The 10,132-nt window shown below is 35.5% G+C and overlaps 1 long non-coding RNA gene across 1 annotated transcript; it reads left to right on the top strand.

The window, feature by feature from the left end:
• Nucleotides 1–740: 740 nt before the first annotated feature.
• Nucleotides 741–8,331, top strand: LOC130439530 (uncharacterized). The gene is made up of 3 exons (XR_008909465.1): nt 741–798; nt 2,600–2,777; nt 8,205–8,331. It is a non-coding gene; the product is annotated as an uncharacterized LOC130439530 (long non-coding RNA).
• The last annotated feature ends 1,801 nt before the right edge of the window (nt 8,332–10,132 follow it).

Raw genomic sequence — 10,132 nt, 5'->3', positions numbered from 1 at the left:
TGTATAAAAGTGTAATTTATGGAATAATATATTCTCTTTGCTTTTCTGTCATCTTCAATGCATTTTAAATTGTCACCTGGAGCTCAAATGACATTAGAAAACAAATAACAACAAATGATAAACAATTTTGGCAACAAACGTTTCATGTTTAATTTTTCCAAAATATATAAATATATTATTTATCAGTGCTGTGTTGGATTAGCATACGGATGCATTCTTAAGACAAAATCACTGTACAACAAAGTACAAACCATCAAATTTACCTAAATATGTGAAAGTATGAAACAAGAATTTTGTTCCCCACAACCCAAAGATAGGAGTTTAGCCATTTTATTTACATCGTGGATTTCACAAAAAATCAAATACAACTGATAGAAAATACATAAAATAAAACTAAATATAACGATACAAATATACAGCAATTACACAGTTTTTCATTAAATAAATAATAAATATAATTATTTATAAATATATATATAATATTGAATTGTATATATTTAAATTTAAAAAGTATATTACTATTAGTGGTGGGCCGTTAACGCAGTGAGACTCTTATCGCGCGATAAAAAAAATGTCGCCGTTAATCTATTCTCAAAGTTGGGTTGTGAGCTGGGTCTATACTACGCAAGCTATGATGACTTTCACCTTGATATTTTAGCGCGGATGTATACCAGCTTAACTGCACTGTACGGAGCGAGAACGAGATTTTTCAACTCGCGTGATTCGCGTCATTCGCGGAAGCAGAAGCCGCCTCATCATCTCATAATCAGGGCTTCATTCGCGCGATTCGCGCAGCAAGTAGGTCTATTGGCTCTTTGCATTAACATATAAATCACTCGCGCTTGACACGCCATTCGCGTTTGGTCTGAACACAACATAACGTTACTGTGAAATTACCGCATCAAACGTGAAGTGCTAACATGGATGCAGCTATAAAGCCGCCGCGTTTGCTTCAGGGAATATTAATTTTTAAGTAGCTTCCCAATAGAAACATCGACAAGACTAAGGTTGTTTGCACCTTGTGCAATGCGGAATTGGTTTAAAAAAACACTTTCTCTTAACAGGTAGTGGTCTAGCTTTAGTTGAAACCAGTAACTTTGTATTGAGATCTAATGTATTATGGCTCCTGTATGACATATCGCTTGTTGCTCCCTCACTCTTTGTAAATCGCTTTGGATAAAAGCGTCTGCTAAATGACTAAATGTAAATGTACTGTAGGAGCTCTTGCAGTCTCAAGTACGACCTAAACGCAAATCATCCCTTAGCTAATGCGGAAGTAAACACAAGTTCATCTTATTGAACATAATTTAATTTTCATCACAAATTATCATAGTAGAACAGCTTTCTCAAGCAGTTTGTGATGCATTTTGGAAACAGGAGATGAGCCCCTGGTCTAATGCGCCACCTGGCTTGAGAAACCCGTTCTCAAAGACTTACTTTTAGTCATTATTTGGGTAGCACACATATTCTGAATGCCTTCGGCAGAATTCAAATGAGCCATTTTAATCTAGATTAATCTAGATTATTATGTAATTAAAATAAGGAAAGAAAGACAAATATAAAAAAGGAATATTAAAATTAACATATAAAATAAAACTAAATATAACTAAACAGAGTAGCAACAAAATTTCATTATATAATAAAGATATAAGAAAACTAATAAGAAATAGACATACAACGTTTAAATGAAAAGAAATAAGGAAAGAAAATAAAGAAGATATTGGTAAAAATGTATAAAATGATAATTGTAGCCCTAGTTTTTAATTTATTTAACTTCTCCATATATCAAAAATGTTCTCATTTGTTTCTGTTTTGAAACATCTAATACTAAGTTCATACTTACGAATGAAACATCTGAAACCATGAAATCTCCTGAGCTATGAAAGAGCAATTTCTGAGCCAGACCATTTTCATCTGGGTTCTCCCAGTAAAACCAGCACAGAAGTGAAACGAGTCCAGTCAAAAGAAAACTGGCCTACATAGAAGGGAACAGAGAGAAGTTTCTATCATAAGCTTATTATCCTCTAAGAAAGTTCTCTTGTAAAGTCCTCTGCTCTTCTTTCTCTCTATATTTTATTCTCCATCAGCTGGTACAGGGGTACCCGGGGTATGAGTGAGGGCTGCAGCGTGGAGATACGTTTGTTTGCTCAATTAACATCTCTGCATCCCTTCCTCATTGTCTCTGACATTACTCACTCAATGTCAATTCTCTCTCTCTCTCTCTCTCTCTCTCTCTCACTCTCTTTCTCTCTCTCTCTCTCTCTCTCTCTCTCTCTCACTCTCTCTCGCTGTCTCATCTGTGAAAAACATAGAGTGACTAAAATTAGAACGCCTACCGAGGTCGTACCCCAGGATTACTTTTGACTGACTGCAGTCACACGTCGCTGCTTTTCTCACAAGAGGAACCAAGATCCAAATGTTTTTGTCAGGAGTGTTATTTCGGTTGCGGAGGCTCGTGTGGGTCTGCCTGATAAACCCACGAAACAAAACCGTGTTTCCCTCGAAGCAGGCGAAGGTTTATTGGTTGCTGTGGCCTCAGCTGTGGAAGAGGGACCGCTGTAAATGTGCTCATTTTTTCACCCTTTCCTCCATTATCCAGGTGTCTCAATATTTTCTCCTGTGTGGAACCCGCAGCGGCTCATCCTCTGTGGTTTACTGATAGCACGCAATCTTCCTGAGATGGATGCCACTCGTTCCTGTGTTCATGAACAAGAACAGATGCCCTTGGAAAACTACTAAAGATACAGAAGTACTCTCCCTCAAACACACAGCAAAAGGTGCGCACATAACTAGAGTCGCATGATTGACATGTAAAACCACCAATCAGAGTTTGTCTTGCGTTTATGATGCATATGGAGGACGAGATATACAATAAAAGACAGCAGTGCTGTAAAATATATTGAAAAAAAATCAAAATATCACAAATGTCTCACAATGGTTTGCGATGAGTCATTTGAATCCTTCAAAAGGTTTTTGCAGTTAAAGTTTTAGGTTGATGCAGGTTGCAGTGAGACCAGCGAGACAGATAGTATGCTTATATTTTTCCAAAAACAATGTGAAACATTGTTGGATTTGTAATGTAATTTTCAGTTTTTAAATATATTTTATATAGCAGCCCTAACAGACAGACACATTTTTTTCAATTAACTAAAAAAAAAATGAGTAAACAATAGCTCAACAGCCCTAGTCAACGACTGTACAATTGAGGAATGAAATTAAATCGTTTTCATTATTAATATATATTGTATATTATAAAACTGTCGGTTCTGGTCCTTGATACTGATAGGCTGAGCGGAGTACCAAGCCATTATAAAATACCCCGATATATAACGGCTGACCGCACCACATAGACTAAATATCATTTTATTTGCATAGTAAGAAATAGACACAGAATGTGTACATAAATAGAAATAAGCATTAAAAGAATCCTGAAAAACATTTCAATACATTTAATAGATAATTGTAGCCCTACAGTCTTCATTTATTAAACACCACTGTATATATTTTCTCATTTGTTTCCATTTTGACACTTCTGAAACTAAACTTAAATATTCTGAGCACTGTCTAACAAATCTGGCAAAATTGTGCAAATCCATTCAAGGAGGCTCTTTGCATTATATATGATAGTCTGAGGTGCCAGGCAGCTCCAATATGTATGACATAACCTCCTCATGAATTAATTATTCTCACTCTTTCACTGGGCCTAATTCTGTCCGCCGGCAATGTGGCTAACAACCATGATGATATTTCAAAAAGTGTGTCCCTGTGGCCTCTCACCTGTGGCTCAATACAAGGAATGAGTCTGCTAATTAAAACACAGCCTAAAGCCCAGCCAATACACTCCACCCTACTTGAGTACAGAGAGCGTTTCAATTAGAGTCATTAGCATGTTTTAGCCTTGATTCATTGCATCTTGGATATGACTCTAGTGTATGTGCATCCAACCGGCCGAGTTTATAAGAGACGGGTCTGAAGCCACTGTGCAAGACACTGTGCAAGACACTACAATTGAGCTTATAGGATTTACTTGACGAGTTTTTGCGGCAATAAAGTGAAAAATCTAGATCACTACGACGGCCTTTTAGTGCCACGATAAAAAAATTATAAAAAAAGATATCGAGAATAAAATCGAAATGTAACAAGAATAAAGTCTAAATGTTTCGAGAATAAATTTGAAATGTTTCGAGAATAAATTTGAAATGTTTCGAGAATAAATTTGAAATGTTTCGAGAATAAAGTCGGAGTGTTTCGAGAATAAAGTCCAAATGTTTCGAGAATAAAGTCGAAATGTAACGAGAATAAAGTCCAAATGTAACGAGAATAAAGTCGAAATGTTTCGAGAATAAAGTCCAAATGTTTCGAGAATAAAGTCGAAATGTAACGAGAATAAAGTCGAAATGTAACGAGAATAAAGTCCAAATGTAACGAGAAAAAAGTCCAAATGTTACGAGAATAAAGTCCAAATGTAACGAGAATAAAGTCGAAATGTAACGAGAATAAAGTCCAAATGTAACGAGAAAAAAGTCCAAATGTTACGAGAATAAAGTCCAAATGTAACGAGAATAAAGTCCAAATGTAACGAGAATAAAGTCCAAATGTTACGAGAATACAGTCCAAATGTTTCGAGAATAAAGTCCAAATGTTTCGAGAATAAAGTCGAAATGTAACGAGAATAAAGTCGAAATGTAACGAGAATAAAGTCGAAATGTAATGAGAATAAAGTCCAAATGTTACGAGAATAAAGTCCAAATGTTTCCAGAATAAAGTCAAAATGTAACGAGAATAAAGTCCAAATGTTTCGAGAATAAAGTCAAAATATAACGAGAATAAAGTTGAAATGTTTCGAGAATAAAGTCCAAATGATTCCAGAATAAAGTCAAAATGTAACGAGAATAAAGTCCAAATGTTTCGAGAATAAAGTCAAAATATAACGAGAATAAAGTTGAAATGTTTCGAGAATAAAGTCTAAATTTTACGAGAATAAAGTCCAAATGTTTCGAGAATAAAGTCAAAATGTAACGAGAATAAAGTCCAAATGTTTCGAGAATAAAGTCAAAATGTAACGAGAATAAAGTTGAAATGTTTCGAGAATAAAGTCGAAATGTTTTGCGAATAAAATCCAAATGTTTCGAGAATAAAGTCAAAATGTAACGAGAATAAAGTCCAAATGTTTCAAGAATAAAGTCAAAATGTAACGAGAATAAAATCCAAATGTTTCGAGAATAAAGTCCAAATGTTTCGAGAATAAAGTCCAAATGTTTCAAGAATAAAGTCAAAATGTAACGAGAATAAAGTCCAAATGTTTCGAGAATAAAGTCAAAATGTAACGAGAATAAAGTCAAAATGTAACGAGAATAAAGTCCAAATGTTTCAAGAATAAAGTCAAAATGTAACGAGAATAAAGTCCAAATGTTTCGAGTATAAAGTCAAAATGTAACGAGAATAAAGTCAAAATGTTTCGAGAATAAAGTCAAAATGTAACGAGAATAAAGTCCAAATGTTTCGAGAATAAAGTCAAAATGTAACGAGAATAAAGTCCAAATGTTTCGAGAATAAAGTCAAAATGTAATGAGAATAAAGTTGAATTGTTTCGAGAATAAAGTCGAAATGTTTCGAGAATAAAGTCAAAATGTAATGAGAATAAAGTTGAAATGTTTCGAGAATAAAGTCGAAATGTTTCGGGAATAAAATAGGCCTTTCTGTGATTGGTCAGATTTCCCGCTCTTTTTGTACTGTATTATGATTCACAGCATCTTTACGTTCTAAATATGTAAATTAAATTCACTCACAAGGGCGTTAAATACGACCCCACCATTGGTTGTCATTTTGGGCGAAATTGGGAAGAATGAATGAATCGTAAGTCTGTGAGCGTGTGCCCCGGAGATATTGAAAAGAATACTGTACGATTCCCTCCAGCCGTGTCTGTCTGTCAGGTCTCTCTCCCTCACAACCGTTCACATATGAATATTTCAAAAAGCATCTCATTTAGGACGACAACCCTCAACCCATCTCAGCATGAGGACTGTTTGAATGCGTTTACCATTGAGCCATGAAGCCCTCCGCGCCTACTCCGAATCTCTCCGCCAGCACAGTGTCTTTATCCTTCTCTAAAGATTTCAAGGGCCAGAAGCCAGTGGGATATTGGCCAGGTTATTTCTCTAACAGCCTGTTTTTCTGAAGAAAGAAACAGCTGTGCTCTACCTGTATATAATAGCAATGATCCGTCTTTCTGGGTCAGGAGGAGAGATGGAGCGGATGGAAATGAGGAGACAGCAGGTAAGATGTCAAATGTGCAATTTCCCTTTAGTGCCTGCCGTCTTAATTTGGCTCTCTTTGGCATGTGGTCAAGCCCATTTAAAAGAAGATTGGCAGGCACTGTATAAAACTCAAATTTTATCTTTCTTTTGGTAGGCTTAGCTTCACTTTAGATATTGCTCATATTTAAGGTTTGGCATTAAAAAATTGTAAGTGATATATTTCTTTCTCACATCTTTAAAATGTAGAGAAGAGAAGTGCTATAAAGGATCTGCACTCGTCTTCAACCAAGCATCGAGTCCAAAAGTGATAAACCGAGCCGTTAGGTTAAATTAACCCAGAAAATGTTCTATATTTGACCCAATGCTGGATTGTTTTAACCCAGATATTTGGAAGAATGTTAGCAACTGATATTTCTGGGCCACCACTGACTACCATAGTCATTCATTTGGTCTGTTGAAAACAAAAATTTAGGAAAACAAACAATTCTGAGCCACCTTTGATTTTTTTGTACTATGGTAGTCAATTGTGCCTCAGAAATGTAATTTGCTAACATTTTTCAGAATATCTTAAAATAAGTAATCATGCAGGTTTGTAACATCTTGAGGTTGAGTAATTCATGACAGAATTTTCATTTTGAGGTGAACTATACCTTTAACATGATCTCCCTTTTTAGATCGTAAGCTATTAAACGTATAATGTTTGCTTGTGATATTTACTTTAGACTTATTTTGACAGCAAAACACGAACCATATTGTTTTTTACTACTTTAAACAAGCACAAAACACCAATATGCAATGCGCTTAAACCCACCCAGAACAATTTTGCCTTCAAATAGTGGAAACAACCCACAACGCCAGGCAATGGCCATTCACATATTCAATATAAAATCCATGTACAATGTAGTATGCATTGTACGATCCTTAAGCTCTGACCACAGCAGATTTGTCGGAAAGATTTCCAAAGTTACAGACAGATAAGTGTAGCTCAAAAGCTTCTGAAAATTTCAAGAGTACACTGGAAGATCACAACCACAGCATTATCCACTCAAGCCACGGCAGTTTTTCTCTCCTACAAAGCAGAGGGAAGCTAGTGATGTTATCTGCTCTCCTTTTGAAACACACTATAAATAATTAATAAACCTCTGAAGAGACGCTTTATCACTTGGGCAACACACTGTACATAGAAAGTTGTAGTAAATTGGTCGGGTCTGGCTATCAATACAGTTGCAGAGCAGCACTGGGGCACTGAAAGCTATTCCTGCGAAACAAACAATAATCCATTCTTCTCTGTGTATATTGTTGTTTTTCTCTCTCGCTCTCTTTCCTCCTCTTTATAATGAACTGCACCTTCCTTTTCTTTCTTATCTCTCTTCTCATCACTAATCTCTTTTCCTAACGCACACATCACATACAAACGACAGGTCAATGTATTCTGAAAAAACTAAACTACGCCTTTTCTCTCAAGACAATCTAATCGCGGGTCCCGTAAAAACAACTTAGAGTACAGTTGCCTACTACATCTAAGAAGTATTTTACATTTTGCACTGCATAAAGTTGCATTCATGCATTGATGGAAATGTTCGTAAAATGTGCTGGTAATTATTTAACAGGATTGTTTTTACAGCGGCATGCTGGGTTGTTTCAACCCACTGTTGGGTCAAATAAAAACACGGGCTAATTTAACCCAGCAGATGGGTTTGTCCCCTTTTGACCCAGCGCTGGGTTGAAAATAACCCAGTATTTTTCTGAATACGCAGGAAACATTCTGCTTGAAAGACAGCTGGAGGACACCTTGCAAAGCTCGAGGTGTTTTGTTTGATTTATCTGACTAATATACAATGATATATTTATTTCACCTTAGGTGTGTATCGCAGTACAGGTTGCTTGTGACCCGAAGCAAAAAAAATGTTGATTTCGCGGCTGAAATCGTGTCCTCTTCTGTTACAGGTCTGTCATGCTTATTGAGAATGTAAGCCGAGTGATTAAAGGACTGCCCCTGACATCGCCGTTCAGTGCAACATCCCATTATACCTGCAAATCAACCTGAAAATCATCATCAATAACTATTGTGAAGGAGTCGAGATGTAATTCATGTACTGTAGTGTCTTTACATGTGAGCCTTTGGGGCTTCTTGTAGCATTAAAAGATGTACATAAATTAACAGAATGTTCCGTCTTTGCATTCTTCTTTAATCAATTTTGAATGTGTTTTTATTTAAATGTAATGCACCTCTAAAAAAAGCTTACTTACCATTGATAATGTGGTGTTTTTGAGGTTTGCTAAAGAAAGGTTCCAATCAAATCCGAGTGCCGCAGACTGAGTTATGATGTTGAAATGTTCCCTGTGGTTCTGCAAAAAGGACTTCTGACATTTAGACACAGAAGTAGGTTCTGTGCAGAAGCTGTGCTGTTAACCCCACAGGAGCACTTTCAGGAATAAAGTTCACTTGCAACTCATAATAAACTCATGAAACTCATAATTAATATATGGGGTGCTACAAGCACACAGAATAAATCAAGGAAAAGCATTTACATATACATTTAGGTATGGAAGCATATGTGGTGCAAAATTCAATTTGCAATGTAATATGCAAAATGGCAATGCAGTATGTAAATTGACAATGCAATTGTGTATCTAAATACACATTTCAAATAACGTATGTGCAACATTAGGTGCAAAATGAAAATTCAATTATATCAATTACATTTGTAAGTTCCTACACTAGTTTTAATGTTATTTAAATGGATATTTTTAACGCTCTATAAGTTGCAAAATGAAAATGAAAATGCATTCCCCAGATTGATTATATATGTTTAAGATAGTCAAGCAAAACTGTAGCAAAAAGAAAATAATAATGTAATTTTCCCTTAATGCATTAACATTAAGTGGTGAACATTTGGGATTGCATTTTCATTTACACACAGCGCGTTGAGTGGTGCAAAATTCAATGTGGACTTGAAAATGCATTTCGAGCTGACCCCGCCCCGGTACAGCGTCATTGCGTAAAGGCGGAGCCAGCATCGCTATTTGCTAGTTAGGTGTGTTGTTTTGAGGTGTTGAAAACACGTTTGACTGCAGAGATAATAAAAGCATTAAATCGCTTGCACATACACGTTTTCATCATAAACACGTTCAGTATTTGTTGTCTTTGTTTCTGAATGATTATGTTAAGATATTGACTGTTTTTGTGGTGCAAAAACTAGTGTAGGAACTGACAAATTAAATTGATATAAATGAACTTTTATTTTTATGTTGCACATACGTTATTTGAAATGTATATTTAGATACACACTTGCATTGTCAATTTACATACTGCATTGCCAGTTTGCATATTACATTGCAAATTGAATTTTGCACCACATATGCTTCCATATTTAGGAAGGCATACAGCACTTTATGGAGTTGTGTAGCATAGTTTACTCTGTAAATAACTTTGATATCTCCCTTCATTGAAATACATATCAGTCTCAAATAGCTAGAAAATATTTTCTATCCTCTTGCTGATGTAGCGTATAACTACCAGCCAAAAATGTATACACTGAACGGTCAAAGTTTTTGAACGCTTGAATAAAATGTTTCTCTTTGTCTTCCACGCATGGTGTACGCTTAAATGTATGAAATTGTGCAACTCTAAACCTTTTTCAGTATGAACGAACATAATTTTTTTAATAAAAAATGTCTTTTAAATAATGACTTTGGCCAAGTAAGGAACAAAGAATAGCCAATAAAAGCTCAGAATTGAAAAGAATATGTTAAGCAGCGCCGTGTGTTTTCATTACTTTCTCTGTTCACATGTTAAACAATGACAGCAAATACTCTTGCACACTGTCAATCAAATATGTCGTGTAAAATGAAACTTATGAAACCTGTTTTTC

This window comes from Triplophysa dalaica, chromosome 17, assembly GCF_015846415.1.
Source record: "Triplophysa dalaica isolate WHDGS20190420 chromosome 17, ASM1584641v1, whole genome shotgun sequence".
NCBI classification, from domain to species: domain Eukaryota; kingdom Metazoa; phylum Chordata; class Actinopteri; order Cypriniformes; family Nemacheilidae; genus Triplophysa; species Triplophysa dalaica.
The sequence above is the reverse complement of the archived record's forward strand: the minus strand, read 5'-3'. Positions and strand labels throughout refer to the sequence as shown.